General features: G+C 41.7%; 1 protein-coding gene across 27 annotated transcripts in view; it reads left to right on the top strand.

Moving 5' to 3' along the window:
- The window catches only part of NCOA2 (nuclear receptor coactivator 2), a 372907-nt gene that overhangs the window by 270470 nt on the left and 88392 nt on the right, over nucleotides 1-14045 (top strand).

A 14045-nucleotide genomic window follows, 5' to 3' on the forward strand; every position in this document is an offset into this window, starting at 1 on the left:
TATATAAAACAGTTCTGTAAGTATAGGTCTGCCTTCTAAGAACTTAAAAATATACATGTAAGCATACCCAATGCAGTTCCTGACACTAGCCTACTCTGAAAAGTAGTATTTCCTGGTTTTGATAGGGAAATACCATAACTTACATCATCGTAACATGCGGCATCCTCGGAGTTTCTCCCCTCAGTGCCTGTCCCAGTCTCCTTCGTCTCCTTCCTCTTCCTTGTGTTCCCTTCGAGATTCACCAGTTATCGATAATTCGGTTTAATCTCAATTTCGTATCTTCTTCGTTTTTGGTATCAGCAAAGGGATAAAACAATATTCCTAAAATTATTAGGAGAAATTATTGGTTCCAGGTTACAGTGCGTTGAATTTGCTACATTTCTAGGCGCCCGTATCATGGCAGTGGAAAAATCATTAAGCTTCTTAGGTTGTGTTTCTAAAGATTTTTGAATGGTTCTGTTTTTTGAACCTTGCCTGTTAGTATTTTCACACTTTGAAACAGTAGTACATGTATGTTTTACTCTCAAGGTCTTGCACAAGGTTTTACGGTTTTGCAAAACTTTGGTTATTCCCCCCTTCAAACCATAAAACACGTTAAGATGTGTCATGCTGGGACTCTGCCATACTTTCGCTGTGAGTTTAATCATAAGGTTGCATGCCACAACCACCCATGAAGCCACAACAGTAAACACCCAGTCACGTCTTACTCTTAAAATAATGTCCCTATTAATTGGAAAACTAATGTGTTTTGAAAAGGGAAACAGAAATGAAAATTACAAGTACATACTTTTAACTTCTCCACCAATCTAATATTTTAAGAATATTGCTTATTTAATAAATTGTTTTTAAGAAAGAGCAAGAACCTTACAGTCAATTCAGGCAGAAGCAAGGTCTGAATCTTGGTTCTGTCTCTTACAAACTTTGCAAACCTGGACAAATTATTTTCTCTCTGTGAGACTCGGTTTCCTCATATAGAATTTAGCAGTCACAACATTAGGTTGCATAGTTGTTGAAGAAATCATGAGCTATGTGCACACTCTCGGCAAGTACTTGTCACAGTAAGTGTTTGGTACGAATTCAGTAAATATCTTTCCCACATGCAGAAGAAAGGCACCTTTTTTCCTCACCTTTGCTCAGATCTTCATACAATGAGCTCTTCCTTCAAATGGAAAGCTATGGGGGGAGGTGGGGGATTAGTTATGAATATGCTCCCCTAACAGGGTCATTTAAAGAAAGTAAAATTTTTCTGGGGCCAGAGAACTCTGGCTTCCACTCTGCTGACAGTTCTGTGCAGGCCACCTGGGTTTCACTGACAGTCAGCTAAGGTTCAGGGTCAATGCATAAAGTCAGATCTGAACCCTTCCTTCTCTCTGTGTGTCCCAGCCACCCAACAATCAATCAGAGAAAATACAATCCAGCCATCACCTTTACAGTGTCATCCAAACCTAACTTGTATTTCAGCCTCAGTTACCAGCATGTAAAATCCTGACTGTCCTGGAGGAGTTAAGCTGGATCTCGGGAAGTGAGCCCTAAAGGGTACACAGTGGGGAAAGTGGGCTCATAGTAAAGGAAGCCACCAGGGTCCAAAGCTCAGGTAGGTCAGCTAGGCAAGACGGGCTCTTCCACTCCAGGCTCCTCTGTCATCAGCTGCTACTCACGTCTCCATGCACTTTGTGAATAAAGGCAGAGAATGGAGGATATTTTTTAATAGCCTAAAAGGATGGGGATTTAGAGGGGAAGTTACCAGCTATTGAAATAAAGATGCGATGCTAGCTCCCCAAAAGCACTCATCACACTGCAGTGGACCTTTTAGCAGTGGAGCGAGTGCACAGAGTCTGGACTTCATCATGATACCAGCGTTTTGATGTTGAAGTGGGCTGTTCCTTTCTATTTGATATGATGCCAATAAATGTTTAAAACTTCCGGCATCTATAACTTACAGGGAAGAGTCATAAGTAGTCAGTAATACCCCTTTTTTCGTAATCGGAGAGACTAATATTGCTTCTGTTTCACAAAGAATAATAAGTAATATGAAGAATACAAGGGATTTAATTCTGGATAACTGGGTTCAGTTTCACACTCCTCAGCTGGAAACTTAAATAAAATTTTCTATGGAAAATACATGGTGATTCCTATGCTCTCAAAAAAATAATAAAGTATAAAGCGACCAAAACATCTAGGCAAGTTCTAAAAATTAATAAATTTCTACTGCCCTCTTTAAAGTAGGATCTCCTCTCTTATCCCAACATAGCCACACTTCTCCTTTTTTTTTTTTTCAAATAATAATCTAAAATGAATTATCATTTGGAATACATCAGTCACTTCATTTAAAGCCACTTTAGTGCAATGCGTGTTAATAAAGAATATGTTTTGTCAGTCAGTGGAGAACTGGTTTCATCCTTTTGTTATTATTTTTTGGAAAGTGAATAGCAATAGAAATGAAAAGGTATATTTCAAAGATTTGCATTGGTACAGGCCAGATTTAGGGGGGAAATTCCTTGCTGAATCAGGCAGCCTAAAAGGTCTTCCTAGTTTCTCATGGTGATTATTCTAGTGGTTTAATTTGAATGATAGAGCCAATATGAGAATACGGGTTACAGATTACAGAATTCATGCATGTGAATTTCCCCTAAAACTGGGGACAGCAATTTAGATGTAAGAGAGGGTGAGGAGCAGATGTGTACTCGAGTCAACTGGCATCAACCAAGAAGAGCCAGTTGTTAAATTTCAAGAATTTTAGAGGCCAGTCGATAAATACAGCCACTAAAAATTATTTAGGCTTCCAGTTAAATTATGTTTTTATAAAAGGTAAAGAAGACTAAAATCCTTCATCTCCTGATTATTATGCTGCATTTCACTATTTTCTGTAGTATAGAGGCTTTTGTGTCTTGTGTCTACATGCTAGAAATACGAGGTGGCGGTGACTACTGCAAATCTTTGTCCTGAGTTTGCATTCAGTAATGTTACCCTGAAGTCAGCCATGCTGACAGGACTCACACCAAAGAAATATGAAAATCAGCAAACTCTCCTAATCAGAGCTTGATTTCTTTGTTTTCTTTCTTTCTTCCTTTCTTTCTTTCTTTCTTTCTTTCTTTCTTTCTTTCTTTCTTTCTTTCTTTTTTTTTTTTTTTTTTTAAGAGCTGCATTTGTGGCACATGCAGGTTCCCAGGCTGGGGGTCAAATCTGAGCTATAGCCTCCGGCCTACACCAGAGCCACAGCAATGCCAGATCCAAGCTGAGTGCTACCTACACCACAGCTCACGGCAACGCCATATCCTTAACCCACTAAGCAAGGCCAGGGATTGAACTTGCAGCCTCATGGTTCCTAGTCAGATTTCGTTTTCCGCTGTGCATGACAGGAGCTCCGATTTCTTTTTTGTTGGCTTTCACTCTAGACTTAAGAAATTAATGGGGGAAATGTTAATAGTTGAGACCTACTGTTTTAACATTAAATAGCCATTGCTTACACACATGAAAAATATTGTCCAATTCAGCAAAGAAGTCATTCAGAAATTGACAAGCTATTGAATTTCCACATATGATATGCAGTAAGTCCACCATATATATATTTCCCTAATTTCACTTTTGTCTTATTAACTTAAATGAAAATTTCAAGCAACCTTCATGTCAGGACTATATTCTTTAAACAGTTGCAATCATAAGTTCACTACAAGACAAGAAAGAATTTGGTAAAAATCAACAAATATTCTGTTAGAATCAGTTGGCTGTATGGAATTTATAATAAAGGTTGTCATATATTTTATTATTATCTGTCAACTATACAACATATGTTTTATACTAGTACAGTTTGTAAAAACACTGTGGTGCTTTTCTCCCAAAGAGCTGATTTTTAAGCATTTTCCAGTGTAGCACTGGTGGACATAGGGGTGGGCAGGTGCATCATTAATGTAGGTGAGTCAAATTCACAAACTAGTTATTTAAAAAGTTCAAAGAAATAGTAATGGCAGCAACCTAATTCTAGCACATAAAAGTGAAATGTAGAGTCTGTTAAAATTATGTTTTTCCTTCCTGTTTTTTTCCCCCCCATATTAAATACATGAAGTTCTTGTGATGGAAATTCAGTTATTCAAAGCTGAAGCCTAAGTGTGAACTAATATCTGTCACCAAGCAAAGTAGGCAGAAGGGCTCTGATATCCGATCCCTTCCAGGGGTCGGATATCTGTAAATCAGGCTTTTGGGGAGGTGCTTCCAGGCACTGCTTATGTTCCATGTCATGAAACCTTAGGGTGACGGTGGAGTCATCCATTGCCCTGGAAAGGGTAGTGAGTGAACTCGACATCTCTTGGGTGTGCCCTTATAGATAATGTCGTCATGAAGTGTCATGGATTGCCAGTCAGGTATTTAGGACAGTACAAACTCTTGATCATTTGGAGAGTGAATGGGAGACTGATGACATGTATATTCTTTTTTTTTTTTTAATGGTGGCTCCTTATACACTAAACATAATTTGACTTTCAGCTGTCAACTTTTTTTTACTTTTTTTTTTAAATTGTTATTTCCCCAATACAATTTTTTTTCTACTGTACAGCATAGTGAGCCAGTTACACACACATGTACACATTCTGTTTTTGAATATCATGCTCCATCATAAGTGACTAGACATATTTCCCAGTGCAGGAATCTCACTGGATCTCATTGCTAATTCCATTCCATTCCAAAGGCAATAGTTTGTATCTGTTAACCCCAAGCTCCCCAATCACTCCACTCCCCCCCCACCCAGGCAACCACAAGTCTATTCTCCAAGTCCATGATTTTCTTTTCTGTGGAAAGGTTCATTTGTGCTGTATATTAGATTCCATATATAAGTGAAATCATATGGTATTTGTCTTTCTCTTTCTGACTGACTTCACACAGTACGAGAGTCTCTAGTTCCATCCATGTTGCTTCAATTTCTTTTTTATCCTGTTTTCTTCTAAAGGTGCTGGTGATAATTAAACGGCCACAGTCAGCCAGCCAGATGTAAAAGTGGGCCAACAGAGCAGACTGTGTGATAGACCAATGCAAGCCTCAAACCCAGTTGGCAGGCTATGTCAGTCAATATAATGAGCTCATTTAGAGCCTGAGGTTTATTGAAAATCAGATGAACCCAGTCTCGCTCTTTCCTGCTGTGTGACGATGTCTAAATTTCCTAACATCTCTGGGCCTTTCCTTCCTAATCTGTAAAAAACAGGGCGATAGTGTCCACTACCTAAAGTTCTTGTGAAGAATATGTTCAGTCTGTTTATAAAGGGTTTGATCTAGTACTTGGCAGATAAAAAGACTATACACAGTACTTATAACTCTTCTTGCCATTGTTTCTAACATTTGGATTTGGAGTCATCATCCTATTGAATCTAGATTTTCTTCCTAAAGACTCAGTATTGATAAGGAAAAACTAGTTTTTGGATGTTTTCTCTGTTATGACTTTAAGCTTTAATATTCTGACAGTGTTGATTCTTCTTAGTTTTTGGGGGGTTTTTTGTTTTTGTTTTTTAATTTTTTTGGCCACAGTTGCAGCATGCACAAGTTTCTGGGCCAGGGATTGAACCCAAGCCACAGCAGTTACAATGCCGAATCCTTGCCTACTAGGCCACCAGGGAACTCCCTGATTGTTTTTTATTTTAATACAAAAATAAGTAAACAGAGCTATCAAAACCATCCACTCAGAGGCAGAAATCAGAAGTGTAGTGCTTGCTGTGACGCCACCCGCACCCTCCTCCCAGCTCTGTAGCCCCTGCCGCACTTTGAAGGCTCCTCCTCATCGCCTTTACACGAGCGACATTTTCAAGAATCTGGCTTTGTGGGGAACGGCAAGAGTCTTGGCAGTTTGCACTTCATCCTTATTTACTTCAACACTGAGACGAATCTGGCCCTAGCTTTCAAATCTTAAAGATTTGAAACTGCTGCAGTTTTCTATGCATCTAGAAATAAAGCAAATTTTATTTCCTTGTTTGATAATATCACCTACAATTGGCAATATATCTTTTATATTGCAGCTTTAAATGAAGATAAAATACTTTTGCACTGATCTGCATATAAGTCATGTTCATATTTTTATGTGGATTAATGGCTCATAGTATTAATGAAATCCTTAAAAATAGTGAGCAGGGTAGACTTCTTGCTTTCATTCCTACTAGAAGCCCCTTGGGTGTTTTGTTTTGTTTTGTTTTGTTTTCCTGTATGTGGAAGTTTTCTTGTATTTAACAGCTTTCACAAGAAGATGATTTAAATAATTTAATATGGCCTAATGCTTTAGGATTTTAACAATTTATGACATGAGCTCTCATTTCAGGACTTAAACTGGCTTCCACACTCTTAATAGGAAGTAGACATCCCTTGTATTCTTTTTTAATTTTTTAAAAGATTTATTTATTTTTTGCCACACCCATGCCATGTGGAAATTGCCAGGGCAAGGATTAAACCCATACCGCAGCAGTGACAACACTGAGTCCTTCATCGCTTGGCCACCAGGGAACTCCCCCATGTCTTCTTGATCCCCTTGTACTATTAGGAAAAGACCTCTGTCACCTACTGTCTGTATTGACTTTTTTCGGGAGCAAACACTCATTCAATAAAAGTTTTACAGAGCAAATATATATTTAGGACATACTGTCATTCACTAAGTGGGAATCCAACGATCAATAAGTACCTGATCCTTTTCCTTGAAGCTTTGGCTCACGTGGAGGGAAACTGGCTTGTAAACAAGGAGGTGTGGAACACTGAGGGCCGGTGGAAGTGAGTTGCTTACAGACCGAGGTGCAGACTGCAGGGAGAAGGGCAGACCTGGGCCTTGGGTAGGAGTAAGGTTGAATAGATGAGAGAGTCGGGCTGGGGAAGGAGAGAGGCATTACGTACAGGGAGCAGAGGGAGCTGAGCAGAGGCCCAGGAGCAGCCGGTCAGACCGTTATCTACAGTGAGATGTACTGAGGCATTTGATTGGACCTGAGGATGACAAGGCCAGGTCAAAGCTGGATGTGAGAGCATAGGACCTTAAGCAGTTTTGGAATCTGGAGAATGGTGACATAAAATGAGTGATTCCTGACCCTCTCCAGCCGAGTTGACTTGATGTCATCCACCGTGGTCTCTAGATCTGGAAATCCCCTGTTGTAGGAGTGGAAACTTTTTTTTAAATGCTGCTTATTACAGGGCACATACAGGGGAATGGAGGGCACATAGCTAATGAAGCAACAACAAGAAGGAAAAAACTTAAAACATGCTAGAGAGCTATAAAATGTCTCATTCATCTGTAATAAGAAACAGTTGATATTTTAAAAGTCTTTCATTTATTTTTGTAACTTGTCGAGGGGACTTAGCAGGAACAGGAAGACGGGGGGAAATGACAGAAGACCACAGAGAGCCTGGCAAAGAAGGTTTGTAAACACGCTCAGAAGTACGTGTATGTCCAAGTTCGAACAAGATGGGGCCATTTTTTAATATACAATTTTATTTTGTAGTTTCTTACTGCATTATCACTAATGACTTAAAGCACAGTGTTATTTGGCAACCGTGGGTACTTCCGAGCCCCCTAGATGGCAGCCCCCCTTCCCCCGGCTAAACCTCACCCAAGCTCTAGTCAAGGTGCCCACCTGTGTCCTGGCTGCTCAGCCCACCCTGACTGGTTCACTGGAAGGGCATCCACCACAGGCCCTTGGAAGCAGTCGTATCAGCCACTCTGCCCAAGGCAGCAATACCAGGCTAAACATACCCAAATCTCAGCTAAAGATACACCCCCAAACCCTTCCACCCCCCAAAGGGACTGCCCCAACTTCAGTGACTGCCAGGAGACTATGACCAAGTCCGAAAGAAGCTCACCGTGGCATCCAAGCCCCTCTGTTATCTGTCCCGGCTGTACCATTCTGTCCTCTCTCCAGCCCCCAACGCCCTTGAACTCACATTTCCCCCCCTCCACAGTACACGCTGGCATGCCGTGTCTTCTTCTCAGAATGCCTCTCTCCTCTGGTTGACAGGTGCCCACCTTTGATAGGCCCTTGGATCAGGGCGGGGGGGGCGGGTGGAGGTGGGGGGTGACAGCTGCTTTCAGTTTGTAGAGCACGGGCCCTTCACCGGCACCCCACCTCTGACTGTCGGCCCCAGGCTCTGTTCCTAAATTCCATTTCATCACTCTGTCTACCCTGAGACTGCTGCCCTGGACTGCTTACTGTTGCTACACATACTTGAGTTTTTTGCTTTTGTATCATTATTCGTACTCTTTCCTCCCTCCCTTCCTCTAACGGCTCCCTTTCCCTCTTTCTATCTGTTCCCATTAGAGTCCATTCTTTAAGGCCCATTTCAAATGCTTCTTTTTAACAAAGAATTTCCTAATTCCCAACCAATGTAGACTCATCTCCTTTGGATCTCCTCATTTCTTGTACTATCTAATCTTGCTCTGATGAGGTTTTTTTCCTTGCTGGTTGAATGACAGACTCCTGGTGGCAGAGATCGCATCTAACGCATCACTCACACCTGGGGCCATTCTTCGCACCGCGGTTGTCTTAGTTTGTATAAAATAAATATCGCATTTTCCTGATGCCTATCCTTTATCTAGTCTTGTATATGGCTTTATACTGGGGGGGAGGAGCACCCTAAATTTAAGAACTTGAAAATTTTATTCTGACAATTGAGTACATTCTCCTTATTGTACAAGGATGATAAATTACCACCTCACTCGTAACAAATAGTAATTTTTTTTGTTTTTGTCCTTTTAGGGCCTCACCTGCCGCATATGGAAGTTCCCAATCAGAGCCGCAGCTGCCAGGCTACACACAGCCACAGCAACATCAGATCCAAGCCATGTCTATGACCTACGCCACAGCTCACAGCAACACTGGATCCTTAACCCACTGAGCGAGGCCAAAGATTGAACCCAGAGTCCTGATTGGTGCTAGTCAGGTTCGTTAACCACTGAGACACGATGGGAACGCCACTGTTTGTTCTTTTGATGGTTGTCATTTTTTGGTTGGTTTAGACTTTAAAGTAGATTTCTCTTAGTTTTTTTAGTTTCTGTTTGTTGGTTTAAACGTATGAGTAAGAACAATCCTATTTTCCCAACCTGTCACACAGGTAGAATGAGGAAGAGGGAAACGTGACTATTTTTGTGTACTTCACGTTCACTTCATTTTCAGACTGAGATTACACAGTAATAAATTATGGAAGGCGACGACTTTAATTAGTCTTTCCAAGGAGATGTTTTTTTCTGGGTTTTTAATTGTGGTCAAAAACATATAACATAGTTTTACCCTCCTAACAGTTTTTCAGCATTCATTATTGTATTGTTAGGTGTGTGCACACTGCTGTATAAGAGAGCTCTAGAAATTTTCTATCTTGCATGATGGAAACACTCTTTCCATCAACCTTCCCATCCCCCCCCCGCCCCGCCCCCTGGCAGCCACCTTCTACTTTCTGTTTTCTGTTGTTCACACTGAAATATCTTAGTTCATTCTACTTAGAAAATGTTCTCCTTTTGCTAATTACTGAGTCTTTTTTTCTCTCGTTAATAAGTAGGGAGTCCATTTTTAATCCTCTCATCTTTTCTGTCACCCCACCCAATGTTATTAAAATAATAATTCCAGGAAAAGAATGATCCTCTTCTTCTTCTCAGGTTTTTTGGTAAGAAACAAAGCCCTTTACAGCTTATCCTTTCCCACAAGTGTGGAGTCTAGTGAGAACCGGCCTTCTGCAGTTTTGGAGCTGATTACAACTGGTTTGTTAGCTTTTATTGTGGAGTTAGACTTATCAGCCTGTCAGATCTTGAATCCTGTTTTATTTTCTAAGAATGTGACAGTGAAGGATCATTTGCAGAATATAAGAATTGCAATTATGCTTATGGTATTTACTGATTAAAGACTCTGGATCCCAATTAACTTTAACCTGAGAACTGGTTTTAATTTGACTATTTTTTTATTGTGGTAAAATAAACATACCATAAAATTTTTACCACTTTTTTTTTTTTTTTTTCTTTTGGTCTTTTTGCCATTTCTAGGGCCTCTCCCACGGCATATGGAGGTTCCCAGGCTAGGGGTCTAATCGGAGCTGTAGTCACCAGCCTACGCCAGAGCCACAGCAATGCGGGATCTGAGCCGCGTCTGCGACCCACAGCACAGCTCACAGCAACGCTGGATCCTTAACCCACTGAGCAAGGCCGGGGATCAAACCTGCAACCTCATGGTTCCTAGTGGGATTCGTTAACCACTGAGCCACGACCGGAACTCCAAATTTTTACCACTTTTATGTACACCTTTCAGTGATGTTAAGGACCTTCACGTGGTGATGCAGTTTTCACAGCTGTCGTTCTCCAGAACTTTTTCATCATCCCGGACAGGAACCCTCTGCTATTAGCAGAAAGTGCTTAGCCCTCCTCCCACAGCCCCTGGTAGCCAGGATTCCACTTTCCGTCTCTGAATTTGATGGTTCTAGGGACCTCATATAAGAGGAAGCATACAGTATTCACTTCTTGTGTCTGGCTTATTTCCCTTAGCATCATGTCCTCAAGGTTCATCCATGTTGTAGCATTTCAACATACTTTCTCCCTTTTAAAGGCTGAATAATGTTTTATTGCGTGTGTATGTACCGTTTTTTGTTTATCCATTCTTCCACTGATGAACACTTGGGTTGTTTTCACCTTTGGGGTGTTATGAATAATGCCGTTATGAACGTTGTTGTACAAATATCTTTTAAAGTCCCAGCTTTCATGGTTTTTTGGATATATACCCTGAAATGGAAGTGCTAGATCATATGGTAATTCTGTGTTTAATTTTTTGAGGGACCATTATGACTATTTTACACAGTGGCTATAATTTTAGTTTTCAAAATCATTTAGAAATATTTTGATGAACGGGTTGAAAATTTACTAAGACTTAAAATAGTCCTTTCTCTTATTTAGAAATCTTAAAGTACTAGTTTGTCTCCCACGTGATCTTCACTTCCTACTTTTATTTACAAAAAGAGAGTTGAGTAGAGAAAGGCCAAAGTACTAATTTCACAAGGTGAAAATTACCCTCCCTGATCCCAGTTTTGGGGAGGGTAGTGGTGAGTCAAACTAATACACCATTTGTGAGTCAGAAAATACTTAGCAAGTGTCTCCTTTTTACTGGGTCCTGGAACACAGCTGCTCACAGGTGACATGGCTGATGCCATCGTGGAACCTGGCGTCTAGTCGTAGGCAATACAGGCTGTGAATAAGTAACAGCAGGGCCAGATGTATCTGGAGTCCAGCAAGTGTATTTTCTCACCTCTTGCTCATGGAAGGTGCTCGCTGGCATTTCATCTGGAAATGAGAAGACAGGCCAGGCAGGGCCCATAACCTTGAGCCCTAATCATGTTTAGTGCACATAGGACAGTGATCCATAAATAAACGTATTTGAATACGTTATACAGTCAGCCCTCCTTGTCCGCAGGTGGTTGACGCCACCATGTGGACCCGCAGATACACAGGGCCGACTGCACCAGCCCATTGTATCATACGGGCAGAGGACTTGAGCTTCCCCGGATTGGGGTGTCAGCCAGGGTCCTGGAACCCAAACCTGCCGAGACTGAGAGTCCACTGTACACGTCAAAAATACTACCAGAATGAGTTATCAGTGAAGTTTCTTCTGGAGAAACCTTGCTGTTTGGCTTTCAGTGGATGTGAGTAGCCTTACAGTGCACAGACAAGGAAGCAGGGAGACCTCCTGGTGTGACCTGCGACCAAGAACGAGCAGGGGTTCTCGTTCCTTCTCACCACACCATTCCATCTTAAAGTGAAGCACCCCTCAGTCGCCTAAGTCTGGTACCTCCAGAGCCTCCTGTTCACATGCCTGCAGGCCTCTCCCGGCTCAGCCTGCTGCTCCGGGCCCAGTCACTGTGGACCAGCTGCCCTCAGAGCACTTCAGCTTTTGATCTGTGCTCTCTTCATTCTCATTCACGGTTTCTCTTTCTCATTTAACCCTTGGCCTTCTTTCTGTCCCCAACTAAAAAATTCCTTCATCACTTTTACCTGCTTCCAACCTTCATCTGTCATATCTGTGTTGTGTCCCTCCAGCCGGAAGTCTTTCATTGCCCAGACGCTCCGTGAGGGCCTCCACCAGCCCAGGTTCTGCCAGTGAGCTTCCCAGACACCTGGTAGGCAGAACCTCTGGGCACCCATATCTCAGGCAGCTCCATTCCTCTCTGCCCTCTTAAAAGAATGGCATGGCCGGTTTCCCAAGTGCCATATCAGGGCCTGTTACCATCACCTGTTTGCTGCTCACCTAGGCTAGAGACCTGATGCCTGGTCATGTGACCTTCCCCCACCCCCTCTTGGCCACATGCAGCCAGCCAGTTAGCTCTGTCAGATCCTCAGCACATCCTGTGAGAGCCCCCACTCCTTACTTTTTATTCTTAGTCTCCTAATTTATGTTATCTTTTCTCACCTCATCTCTGCTTCTCTTCCTTCCATAATTCATCCCCATTAATGCCAAGATTGGTTGCCTAAAAACGTATTAGATCTGCAACTCCCACTCCGAAAACTTTGAGTGCGTCTCTCCTGCCTAGAGAATAAAAAGTTGAATGTCCTCACGCGGTGTTCAAGGCCCTCCACCATCTGGTCCCAGCACACTTTGCTGGGTTGTCTGCTGCTCTTAGGTGTCTACTCATTCTCCCAGGCAGACCTGAAGCCTTAATTACTCTTTAACCTAGAACTGCACAGCTGGTGTTTTCATTATTAGATAAAATATGTACTTCATTTTGGCATGTAATACAATAATTTAACTTAAAAATAACTCCCTACTACCATGTAAACTCTTTGATGGGAGAGCTATAGCTTATTTATTTTTATATCCTCCCCCTAAACCTTGCACATAGGAGATACCTATTAATAGTTTATATAAATAATTGACAAAAACTAGGGTTTAGAGAAAATGTGAAAGCAATAAGAAATTCAAATTGGACTTCCCATCATGGTGCAGCGGAAGTGAATCCGACTAGGAACCATGAGGTTGCGGATTCAATCCCTGGCCTCACTCATTGGGTTAAGGATCTGGTGTTGCCATGAGTTGTGGTGTGGGTCGCAGACGCAGCTCGGATCTGGCGTTGCTGTGGCTCTGGTATAGGCCGGCGGCTGAAGCTCCGATTAGACCCCTAGCCTGGAAACCTCCATATGTCGCAGGTGTGGCCCTAAAAAAAAAAAAGACAAAAAAAAAAATTCAAATTTTCTTCAAATGCTTAAAGTAGGTATGAATAGAATAGTGAGAGGGAAAGGAAGCAGGTGGGGACCATCACAACTACTGTGTCTGTTTGAAATAGCACCACGTCAAGTAAGTTCCAGTGGTGTACTCTGGAAATGACCAGGGAGCATACCATGATGATATTTCAACATGATGATTTCTTATTAATTCATGATTATATCTGGATGCCCTCTAAGTGCCAGATGCTATGTGAGTCATCAGAGAGAGAAAGGGAAGCAAAACACTGCCCCTCCTATCTAGGTATTTGTTAAAGAAATCTTTAGAGTAGGTCGTCCTCAGCAAACAGATACCCTTCTCCCTGATTTGAAAGGGAGGCCCGTGGTTGGTTGTCCAGGCTGTCCGGCCTGGCCTTTGCTGACATTTAATAAGGGATAAAACTGAATTTTGAATCTAAGAAAAAGAAGAAATAATTCTAGCACATCAGTAAGTACTATGGTACATAGATCGATGTGGATGTATTCATAGAGATAAATAAAAGGGAAACCAGGATAACAGGAGGTAGAAAATAAAACTTTTTTTGCTCCCTAAGAACATACTGTGTGTGTGTGTGTGTGTGTGTGTGTGTGTGTGTGTGTGTGTGTGTGTGTGTGTAAAAAGCAGAAAAAAGAATCAGGATTCTTTGGAGTTCCCTTGGTGGTACAGTGGGTTAAGGATCCAGCATTGTCTCAGCTGTGGCATAGGTTTGATCCGCGGCCCCAGAACTTCCGCATGCCACGGGCATGGCCAAATGAAAAAAAAAGCATTGAGATTCCTTGTACTGAAGGCTACTATACTTTTTTCTTTAGCAGTATTTAAAAAATGTTATATAAATATATCCATATAGTAGTCTTTTCAGCTACTTTCTCA

This window comes from Sus scrofa, chromosome 4 (genome assembly GCF_054392235.1).
Source record: "Sus scrofa isolate SSC_HxYL_T2T_F1_AM1 chromosome 4, Sscrofa_HxYL_maternal_Yorkshire_Landrace_v2.0, whole genome shotgun sequence".
Lineage (NCBI taxonomy): Eukaryota > Metazoa > Chordata > Mammalia > Artiodactyla > Suidae > Sus > Sus scrofa.